At 40.9% G+C, this 12,010-nt stretch overlaps 1 protein-coding gene and 1 non-coding gene across 2 annotated transcripts in view; both read left to right on the top strand.

The window, feature by feature from the left end:
- The window catches only part of JAZF1 (JAZF zinc finger 1), a 340,900-nt gene that overhangs the window by 59,629 nt on the left and 269,261 nt on the right, over positions 1-12,010 (top strand). The gene's annotated exons all lie outside the window — the stretch shown is intronic.
- Positions 1,164-1,265, top strand: LOC133097058 (U6 spliceosomal RNA). Its single transcript, XR_009701935.1, has one exon. It is a non-coding gene; the product is annotated as a U6 spliceosomal RNA (small nuclear RNA).

Below are 12,010 nucleotides of genomic sequence, written 5' to 3'. Positions count from 1 at the left end.
AGCAAGGTAGGGTTTAGCTGGAGGGGAGGGCACTTAGGTAGCATGTGGGGGTGAATTGCCTCCATGAGGTGCTCGCAAGTTGAAAAAAGGTTGCAGTTCAAGAGCGTTGTCTCAGGGCTGGAGATCAGGTTTGTGAGTCGTTGACTTGAGAAGCAGTGGCTCAGGGGACGCGGGGTGGGCGGGGGGGAAGATGGGGAGACAGGGAGGCCCCCCGGGAGGAGCACAGCCACGGCCTCTGTTCACAGGACTGGTGGCTTCTACCCCGACTCTTTCTTTCTTTTTTCTTTTTTTTTTTTAATTATTTTTATTTATTTATTATTTTTGGCTGCATTGGGTCTTCGTTGCTGCACGTGAGCTTTCTCTAGTTGCAGCGAGCGGGGGCTTCTCCTTGGTGCGGTGCGCGGGCTTCTCATTGCCATGGCGTCTCTTGTTGCGGAGCACGGGCTCTAGAGCACGGGGGCTTCAGTAGATGTGGTGCGTGGGCTCAGTAGTTGTGGCTCGTGGGGTCTAGAGCGCAGGCTCAGTAGTCATGGCGCACGGGCTTAGTTGCTCCGTGGCATGTGGGATCTTCCCGGACCAGGGCTTGAACTCGTGTCCCCTGCATTGGCAGGCGGATTCTTAACCACTGCACCACCTTGGAAGCCCCCGACTCTTTCTTTTAGAAACATCACAGACATCCTGGAAGCTATGCTCTGTTCTCGTCTGGGGCGTTTTGACGCCTGACCCACTTCCCCAGCATTTCCTCTATTACTTATGTCGGAGCATTCTGTTGCCATTGTTATTTTTCTGGTACTATTATCCCCTATGTGAAACTCTATAATTTGTGTCAAATACATGAGCATCCTCTATAGGAACTGATCTCCTGTCTATTTTTGAAGGGTATGCTGCTCAAAACTCTGTGTGTGTGTCTAAATCTCTCTTAGAAACTGAGCTATAATGACTAATTTCACAACCTCAAATGACAACATACAGTATGCATTTATTGAATACAACTTGACAGATGCTAATATAGAAGATGTGAATTAATATTGGAACAAAAGGACATAGAATACCTATAGAATACTATACCTTTCTCATTTTTACTTTAAAAGTTCTGGTTTACTAGAAACTTCTGAACAGAACTAATTGGGAATTTTAAATCCTCATTAAAGAGTATTTTCCACGCTCATTTCGGCAGCACATATACTAAAATGGAATGATACAGAGGAGGTTAGCATGCCCTGTGCAAGGATGACACACAAATTCATGAAGCATTTATGTATCTTTATGAAAACTAAAAAAAAAAAAAAAATCAGTTTTCACTTTTCCAACTCAGGTGGACCAGATATCTTCTGAACCGCCCTCTCTTTTCTCCCTCCTTTCTTTGTTTTTCATAAATCTTTTGAATATCACACTGGTGATTACCTAAAATGTACTTGGATAAACTAGAATTTTGTCACTGATGAGAGTTTTGCCAAACTTTACTTGTGGTGTGCTGCTTGCCTTTTAAACAAATGACTTGCAAAAAACTATTTGGCAGGCTTGCAATTGTAAATTTCTCAGCGGCAGTTTGTGTCTGTGTATCTCTTCAGGTCAAGCGTCTGCTGAAAAGCTGTTGAGGATGACGCGGGAGTAAAGATACTGCTGTATGAATGCAGTTTTTACAAAACTTGGCAGTTCCTGTAAATAAGTGAAGATCATAACTTGTATTTACCTCTGTAATGTCTAGACTAGAGAATAAGAACCATGAGTTTATAAAAATCCAGGTTGCTGTCTATAAAAATAGAAAAGTATTTTAAAATTATGGTTCCAGTGGGGTAGTGATGAAAATTTTAATATATGGTCTTGGACCAAGTGGGTAGCTATCTGGAGAAAGATGAAGTTATTTCTATATCTCATACCGTTCAAATAAATTCCATCTTGACCAGTTCAATTTATATGATGATCAGTGTGATATTCAAAAGAATTATGAAAAGAAAGGAGGGAGAAATCAGGAAGGCATTCATAAAATGGTCTGGTCTACTTCATTTGGAAAAAGTGAAAAATGATATTTTTAACAAGGATTTCAAAATATGAATATATATTCATATCTGCTTAAAATGAAAGGACTGGAAGAAACGTGTAAATTCCTTTTAACTTTGAAGTTAAAAGTTAAGCCTTTTAAACTATGACTCAAAATTCAGAAACCAGAAAAGAAAAAGATTGATAAATTAGACTAAATTCAGATTAAAAAATTTTACCTGGTAAAAAACACAGTAAGTAAATTCAAAAGACAAATAACAGTTGAGGGAAGAAATTTACAGTGGACAAAGGGCTAATCTCTCTATATAAAGAGCTCCTACAAATGAATAAGAAAATGACTGGCAAACCGGTAGAAAAATAGGCAAAGGACACAAACATATGATTCACAGAACAAGAAATATAGATTGTCTCTAAACCAAATAAAAGATCTTCAGACTCAGACATAGTAAGAGAAATGCAAATTTAAACTAAGTAGCACTTTTTACTTCATTGGATTGGCAAAAATTCTGAAATGTGATAATCGTACTTCTCCTGAGAGTACAAAATTACACAACCCTTATGCAGGCCAATTTAGCTGTGTCAAGATTACAAATATAGTTACCCTTTGACCCAGCAATCTGGCTCTGGTACTTTTTCCCTGCAGGTACCCCTGAATACATATAAAGTGACGTATGTACGAGGTTTTTCATTAGTCCATTGTTTATTATAGAAAAGATTGGAAACAATTCAAATATCCATTAGTAGGAGACCAGTGAAATAAACTGTGAATCATCCATACAATTGAATATTGTGTAGCATTTAAAGAGAACATGGAAACTCTTCATGCAGTGATATGGAAAGATCTCCAAGATACATTATTAAAATGAAAAAAGCAAGATGTAGAACAGAATAGGTAGTGTGCTACCTTTGGTGTAGAAAGGGGACACAGTATGAGTCTACATTCATATCTGCATGAAGAAATACTGAAAGGATAAGCAAACAGAAAAAAGAAACTTAATAAAATGGTTCTCTTTAATGAGAGGATGGGGGGGTGGACAGAAAAAGGGTGAGGGTAGCACTGTTTGCTGTATTATTTTTATTTGTGAACCATGTGAATTATTATCTATTCAAAACAAAAAATAAGTTACATGTTTGTAAAATTGCATTTCAGTGGCAGTTTAGCATATGTCCAAGGGCTGGAAATAGCTCCCCAGACATTTATCATCTCTTGTTTGGACTCTTGGCTACAGCCTGCTAAGTGGGTCTTGTATGTGATTTATCTGGAGCTGTGCTGTCTAGTATGGTAACCACTCACCACATCTGGCTTTTGAGCGCTTGAAATGCGGCTCTTCCAAATTGAGATGACCTGTAAGTGTGCCAGATTTAAAGACTTAGCATGAGAAAAGAAGAATGTAAACTATCTCACTATCACATTAATAATTTTCAAAATATTGACAGATAATAGTGAATGATAACAGTTTGGATTAAGGGGGTTAAAATATATTATTAAATTAATTTCCCTTGTTTTTTCTTACCTTAAATGTGGCTCCTAGAAAATTTAAAATTACATATGTGCCTTGGCTCTGTGGCTCGCATTTTGTTTTTTTTGTACAGCACTGATTTGGAGTCCTGTCCACACTTGGCCATGTCTGCCAGAATTACTTTCTTTAAAAAAAAAAAAGCTAATCATGCTTTAAAACCTTTGCTGACTCTTACAAGCCTATAGAGACCCTTTGTAATAGTCTGAGATGCTTCCTTTACCCGTTCCCTACCTCCCTCGTGAATAAACACTGCTTCTCTTCACTCCCCAGACTGCAGGCCTCTTCATAAATATGAGCCTTTGAATGTACAGTCCCTGCTTGCAATGGTCCTGAACCTCCATTTCTTGGCCTTGAAAACTCCTACTTGTCTTATAAACCCAATTCATGTGGCCCCTTCTTCGATGACGCTTCCCTGGTTCTTTCGTCCTATTTCTTTATAGTATTTGGTATACCTGCGTGTTCTCACGCTCATCACCTGATACCACCGTTCATCTTTTCAAGGGTATTGTCACCCTCACCAGACTGTGAGCTCTTGGAGGGCAGAACCAATTGTTTTTGTGTTTCCAGAACCTGAAACTGCCAGTAAATAAACTCCAAAAAGTCACTAGGAAAATGAGGTTGGTTGTGTTTTGTTGAGAGCACACCCATTTACCTGCCTGGCCTGTGTATTGAGGAAAGCAGGCTCAAACCCTGCAGGTCTTCGCTTGGTTAGAGATAAACCTCTTTGCATAGCAAACAAACTTACTGTTACCAAAGGGGGAAGGGGGGGGGGAAAGATAAATTAGGAGGTTGGGATTAACATATACACACTACTGTATATAAAATGGGTAAATAACAAGGACTTTCTATATAGCACAGGGAACTATATTCAGTATCTTGTAATAACCTATAATGGAAAAAAATCTGAAAAAGAATAGATATGTACATATGTATAACTGAATCACTTTGCTGTACACCTGAAACTAACACAACATTGTAAATCAACTATACTTCAATAAAAAAAAAAAAAAAGAATAGACCTCTTTGGAATGTTCTAGCTTTAAACAGGCCAGCCTTCTTACAGGCAGAAGACTACAAACTGCAAAGATGTCAGTAGCACCAAACCCACCATGAGTCGTGGTTTCAGGGTTGTGTTCAGACTGGAAGGTGAGAGGTGTTTGTTCAGTCAGAGAACAGAAATCTCCAGGCTGGCCAAGTGCCTGTGTTTGCAGAAGGTGAAGGTGGCAGGTGGTTACCAGAAGGTGAAATCACGGGTGGAGGCTGGCTGGCCACAAGAAGGCTATGAGTTAGAATAATAATGAAGTTCTCCATTATTCCATGGCCTTGTCGATCTTACTTTGGTGACCATCTTATCTGCTTTTTAAAATTCCCGTTGTCCTCATCTGCTTGTGGGGTCTTAAGCTTTTGCTTGAAAGAGAAAATAAGAGTAATAAACAGAATATCCAGGATTGGTGGAACAAAGATTTTAGGAAGGAAAAACTTGGAATTTTGCAGGAAACTTCTCTCCTTAGTTAAGTCACCAAAAGACTCATGTTTAACCCAGATTTTAGAAGCTTTCTTACCATTGTTCAGGATCCATTTGTTTCTTATATTACAATTCAGATATTTTCACTAGGCAAAGCTTCTTGTGCCGCTGTCATAATCAGTTGGATGGGGAACGCTTTCTTTCGCAAAACTTGGAGGGCTGGTGGTGTAGTAGGAAGCACAGTGTCCCCAGGGGGCTAGAAAAACTGGTCTGAAGCCAGGATTGCCACTTACCTAGTGGTGTGAGCATAAACAAGTTACATCACCTCTCTAAGCCTCATTTTTCAGTAACATGAGGTTATAAACACCTCCTGGGTTGTGAGCATTGCAAGGAGAATGAACACTGGTGCTAATATGGCTCCTGGACCATGGTAGGTTTTGATAAATAGTATTTATAGCTCCAATGAGAATGTCGATTTTCTTTTGCATCTGTCTGGTGTTGAATCGCCACGTGAGCACGCCCAAGGCAGAAGAGGAGTGTGACCTTTCATAACTGTGATGGGCTGCAGTGACTGCTGGACAGTGGCAATCCTTAGAAACTGCTCTTCAGAGCCTCACGGTCATCTGAGCGGGGGCAGGGGGTTAGGGGTCAGGATGCCTGCTTGGAGAACTGGCTTTACCGTTAGTTAGTCCCATTCATTCTACCTCCTTGGTCCTGAGTCTCCTCGTTTGTAAAATGAAGGTGTTGATCTTTCCCATCTCTAAAATGCTCTAGTCCTGTCTCCAGAAAACAGCGGAAGTGTCCCCTGGTGGTTAGGCTGCGTTGTTTGTAGGGTAGCATTTCACTGTGCCCAACTCTGAGACCCTGGAAACTGCACAGCTGGGCTCTGCCACCTCTGAATAGCCCCGAATCCAAGGAGTGTTCCCCTTTCCCTTTGGGATTATGTCCCAAGGCAATAGTCTTCTTTCTGGGCTCCCCATGGTCTGCTCGCACATTCTCCCAGGACCCACCCAGCTGCATCTGTCACCAGAGATGCTCACTTTTCTTCTGGAGTTGAGATCTGTTTCCTCCTCATTCTTCGGACAAGAGAGAGAGAATCATCATTTTAAAGAGGGAGATTATCAGGTTTTTTTAAAAAGTAACTTTGATGCTTAGTAAACATTCTTATAAACATTTTGCTTTCTCTTAGGCACTTGGGGTCTGTGTGGTCAGCCTCCTCTGCCTCCTTGTCTTATGTGACTCCTCACCTTGAAGGCCCATCCTTCATTCTTGTTTGAGATGGAGGGACACAGCACTTTGTGTGCCTTGTGACCAGATAATTGGAGCTGACAGTAATCAAGATTTGGGGCTAATCATCATTAAAGGGTAATTTCATTGCTGCCCATAATTGATCTTGTCTTAAACCCATTATTGCACTTCTTTTGTCACATGATTAAAAAAGAAAAAATTGCTCCTGGCAATAAACTTTTGAAAACGGGTTTCCTACATTCAGTTCTTTTTCAAACTGACTTTATAAATTTCAGGTGTGCCTTTATTAATGTAGTGATTTGCCTGCTTTATATTACATATTCAAAATAAGAGAAAATTGAAACAGTTCACCATTGAAGTAGATGTTACAAAATCAGCATCTGGTTTGAATAATGAGGTTTTTTTGTCCAAGTTTTGCTTCATTGAACGAGGCTGATAAAATTGCCCTTAGTTGTTATGTGACTTTTTCACTAACTTTTGGTTCCTTCAAGTTGCCAATTTGGAAGCCACTAGGGTTTCCTTTCGAAAGTTCTTTCCTAGCGGTAGTTGTTTTAATTGACTCTCAGACAGCTTTTGGTCACTGGCAGGGTGGAGATGATGATACTCCCTGATCACAAAATCACAGCTTGGGACATTTCAGGTATCTTCTCCACCATTGAAGCTGTTGGAACAAGAGCAGAGTGAAAAAAGAGGTCTAGAGTCGGAATGCTAGAAATAGATGTTGGTATGGCAGCAACATAATATCATACTGTTTGGGGTCAGGTTTCTAGACACTGTCTCCAAGTTCTGTTTCTACCTTGAACTCGGATGCTTGCAGAGATATAGTTGCACCTGGGTAATGATAATGCTGCTTGGAGGACACAAAGCCATTCCCACTATGGCTGCCGATAAAAACATGCACAGGCACATGACATGCCATGCACACACATTCCTAGGAAGTTTCTTGAAGGTAACTACACTTTTTCTACTAGGTTTCCTGACCCATAGATATCCATGCTGTAATACTTACAACGTACTTTCAGATTGATCATTTGGTTTTGGCTTTCAGAAAACCACTTTTAACATGGAATCGGTAGATTCTATTATCCCTCGTTTACTAATGAGGAACCTCTTCAAAGAAGTATTGTGACTTATTCAAAGGTATATAGCTGTCACCTGGTAGGAAGGAATGGTATTTTATAAAGGCCTAGTTTTAAATTTTATCACAAAACCTGTACTGCATGTATGATAATCCTGTATTGCACATTCTACTTCAATGAAAAGCTTGAATGAATGAAATGAACAAATGAAGAAACAAACAAACAAAACAAAACAAAATCCTGACACAACAAAACACTAAAGGGAAGTATCTCCAGTAGTCAGATAGTAAAAGCATGGCATTTTTTAGCTAAATAGAAAAACAACAGAATATCCCTTTATCTATGAATACTTTGATACACAGATTGTTATCAAATACAAACTAGGCTGAGATTGGCTATCAGTTCCCTACTTTCTTCAACCAGATGTAGCTGTCCATTGCAGTAGGGCCTTTGGGATGCTGTAGGCAAGAAAATCAGAGCATTGGTCCATCTTGTTGAGTGGATCACAGGAGATTATCCCGCTCTACTTTTTAAAAAATTTTCTTACCGATTGTGTTTTCTACTGTGCTCCTCACAAGGAGAAAACTTTTGGATGGAATTGAACAGTCCTGCCAAGCGAGGCTCGTGGGTATGAGCGTGAGTGAGTTCAGGTAACTGAAAGTTTGGCCACCTCTGTGGTCAGCATGTGGGCACGTCACCCACCAGATCTTAATCTTTTGGGACATTGGGGCAGAAAAATAGGTTCTTCTCTCACATTGTTGACAGAACTCCACTTTCTTTGTCTGAGAATCCTGGAATCCTTGCTCTCTCTTTTTTTTTTTAAGCTTTATAATTCTTTGTAGTCAATTTTTTTCCCCTCTTGATCATGCTTCTTTTAAAATTCTAACTCTTGAAGAGCCAAATGGATGTTTTCCTTTTTTACTGATTAACATGTGTGATGTGCAAGTGTTCCTTAAAAAATACCTCGTATACTTTGTAATTTAACCTTTGCAGCTTCATTCCAGGCTCTTTCCTGACAACTCCTTGCTGAATCCTACTCTTTTAAATTCCCTTAGGCCATTTTAAGATTCCAGGCCTCAAATTCCTGTCTCATTGGACTTGGTTGCTTCTCTCTTCATTATTTGGTTTCCTCATGTGTAAAATGAGTGAAGTACTGGCTATTTCACAGTGTTGGTGAGGCTTAATTGAGATGGTGTAATTGGAAGTGTTTTACGAAGTGGTCAGTGCTATTATTATTGACACTTTTTCATGGGGAGGCGATTGATACAGATAGAGATTAGATTATTTTCAGATGAATTATGTAGGGAAGGTAGGATATCAGAGTTGCCTGAATAAGGAAAGGGATGAGCCCTTATAGATCAAGGCACCTCATCATGGGATTATTAGATCAACGAGGTACTGAGTAAGTGAATATTAGAGGAACGGATAGAACTGGCAGGGAAGAGGGAAGACAGAACATGAGCTGGTTGGATTATCCAGAGAGGTGAGCTTGGAAACCAAGGGAATGGGCTCTCTTGCCACCAAAATGTAATTAAAGGAGCATCACGAAACTAGGATGCTGGTGACCTTAGGCACTGAATGAATCTGGCATTGCTGGAAAGGTAAACACGAAGAGAGTTGGGAAAGTTAATCCAGCCAAGAAATTAATTGGGCCTGGGTACACCTCTGTCTGCTAGGAAGAAGCAATGCTGAGAGCACAGGACCTGGCACAGAGTAGGCGTTGAATAAATGTTTGTTGAATTGATAAATGGATGCAGTAGAAATGATGTAGATAACCAGTGGCAGAAGTGAGCTCAGGTTAACTATCACTCTGCCTTGAAAAAGCCTGTCCTCTGAAGAAGAAAGTCATTGCATCCCACCCAAGTGAACCTCTGCAGCCTGGGGAGGGCATGGTTTAACACCGCACCCCCCCGCCAAGAGTATGTGTTTGTCTAGCGCAGGAAAGTGAGATGTGCCTGGTAAGATGTGATGTAAAAGCCTTTAGTCTTATGTCTCCTATGTTTTAATTTGAAGGTCACTGCTAGTTTAATAAATTATCCCTATGAAATTGTTTTAGTTCTATTTTAGGATCTGGAAAGTGGAGCTTTGTATGCGTTCTTTGACAGTAAACTAAGTTAGATGTGTGTGTGTCCAGTGATGGTAACAGTGACTCCGTGTATTCTTTCCTTTGAACCACTATAGAATGGCATTTTGTTCTGATAATATTGTAACCTGTGGAGTCACTATGTCCTTTATTCCTCCTTTGTTTGTGTACCTTAATGACATTTTACTTAATCTTGTATCTTGTCTGGTCTCTGCTGGTCTGCTGTGGGTGGTCATGGTCTCTGGCTTTCACAGATGCAGTGTAATTTTTGGTTTATGAGGACAATTGAAACATTAGATCCTATGTTCCTGGCTCTTTCATGCTGTATATCATGAAACACATCCCCAGCTGAGGTTTCATCACTGTGGTGTGCAGAGCACAGTGACTACAGGTATCAGAAGATTCTCTGCCCTCCGAAGCCCTTTTTTTTACTCTAGGTCACCTGGCACAGAGACGAGCATGACTCCTGCTTCCGTTTTCTGCAGGCGACTTAGCTCAGCTACTCTGTGGTTTAACCTTTGCCTAGTATGGATGTGGTTTTTGAATATATAGAAGTGCTTCAAGGGACTGGTTGTAGAACACTGCACATGATGAGAAATGCCTCAAGACACTTCACTCAATAAGAGCTGGAAACCTACTCTTGTGGAAGGTGTGTGGGTTGGTTGGTACTTGAGGGACAAATGATAAGGCACACCTGTAAGACTGGGAGATTTAGGTGACAGATTAATTTGATGTTTGTAGGTTGAGTCATTTGGAATTGCTTAAAGTTTAGCTGCTTCTGCTGCAGTTAGAAATTGGTAGTCATCTTTGCTCCCTCTTTCTGAGATAAAGCAACTGGGATATAATTTAAATAACTTTCCCAAACTTGAAACCTGTTAGCAACTGAGGAAGTCCTGTAACCCCACAGGTTTCTCCAATCCCAGGCCTGTGTTATCCCCCTAGACCATGGGGCCTGCATGGAAGATGAGAGTGTAAACATGTGAGCCTATATTTCCTAAGGCAGTGGCATTTTGTCTCTTGGTCATATGGAGTACAGTATTTCAAAGTGGTATTATATATGGTGTTCTAAGCTGAAAGGAATATTTATATGGAGCCTGTCAGAGGTATGCTTGGTATGAAAACCGTAAGTGATGTGCCTCACTGATTTGTTTAAAATTCTCAAGCATCGTGCTGTACTAACATAGCTTTTATTCACTGATTCTCCTTTACAGTGGAGGGAAAATGACCCATGTGGTAAATGAAATAAATATACTGGACTTGATCCTTAGAGCAAGAGAGACCTGTAACATTTATGTTAGAAGGTGGTCCCTCTGTTCCTTCTGCTTGGCAGAGGCCTGGATGTATAATGAGGTACTCACATGTGTCAGATCTCATGTCTCCCAAGAACCTGGGGTTATCTTGTAACACTTGAGTTCTATTTATTGAAATGACGACATGTCGTAATGGGAGCATTGATGCGCACCAAGCCAGGTGCAAGGCTCTGTGAGAAGCTGATGGAAGGAGTGCTTGTTGGAACATTAACTCCAGATTTCCTCACTTGTATGTGATAAAAATATCAAACCCAGTATGGAGTCAAGAGCAAGTGAAAAAAAAAAAAAAACATTGCTCTTTGAAAGAAAAAAATGTCACATCAGCAATACTAGGGAATTTCTGTATTTGTAATCCTTGGGTCTGATATGGATTCTTTTTTTTTTTTTTTTAAGAAATTTATTTATTTATTTATTTATGGCCGTGTTGGGTCTTCGTCGCTGCGCGCGGGCTTTCTCTGGTTGCAGCGAGCGGGGGCTACTCTTCGTTTTAGTGTGCGGGCTTCTCATTGCCTTGGCTTCTCTCATTGCAGAGCATGGGCTCTAGGCACACGGGCTTCAGTAGTTGTAGCACGTGGGCTCAGTAGTTATGGCTCACAGGCTGTAGAGTGCAGGCTCAGTAGTTGTGGTGCACGGGCTTAGTTGCTCTGCGGCACGTGGGATCTTCCCGGACCAGGGCTTGAACCCGTGTCCCCTGCATTGGCAGGCGGATTCTTAACCACTGCGCCACCAGGGAAGTCCCTGATATGGATTCGTTTATTTTTCTCTTGTTTCGCTAGATTATGTAAAGCATGTTGTACGCCGAAGTAAAGTGTAAGATGTAAGACAGCATCCATAGGCAAGATTATTCTTGATACCTGCTGAAAACCTCCGAGTGTGCTTGGATTGGGTCCTAGCAGAATGAATCATGAGCGAGCCTGTGTGTCATCCTTAAAACAGTTCCCCCTTCCAGCTGATCCTTCTTGGGACTGCGTTGTTACTTCCGGAAGAGAGTCCAGATACAAAATAATTTGGGTTATTTTGTTGTTTGTTTTGTTTTTTTAATATTTTATTTATTTATTTGGTTGGGCCAGGTCTTAGTTGTGGCAGGCGGGCTCCTTAGTTGTGGCATGTGAACTCTTAGGTGCGGCATGCATGTGGGATCTAGTTCCCTGACCAGGGATCGAACTCGGGCCCCCTGCCTTGGGAGTGTGGAGTCTTAACCACTGCGCCACCAGGGAAGTCCCATTTGTTTTGTTTTTAATGAAGGAAAAAGAAGCCGAGTTTGATGAGGATGAGTTGCAGTATTCTCACGGAGTGAGTCACTC

Source organism: Eubalaena glacialis, chromosome 8, assembly GCF_028564815.1.
Source record: "Eubalaena glacialis isolate mEubGla1 chromosome 8, mEubGla1.1.hap2.+ XY, whole genome shotgun sequence".
Classification (NCBI taxonomy): Eukaryota; Metazoa; Chordata; class Mammalia; order Artiodactyla; family Balaenidae; genus Eubalaena; species Eubalaena glacialis.
The sequence above is the reverse complement of the archived record's forward strand: the minus strand, read 5'-3'. Positions and strand labels throughout refer to the sequence as shown.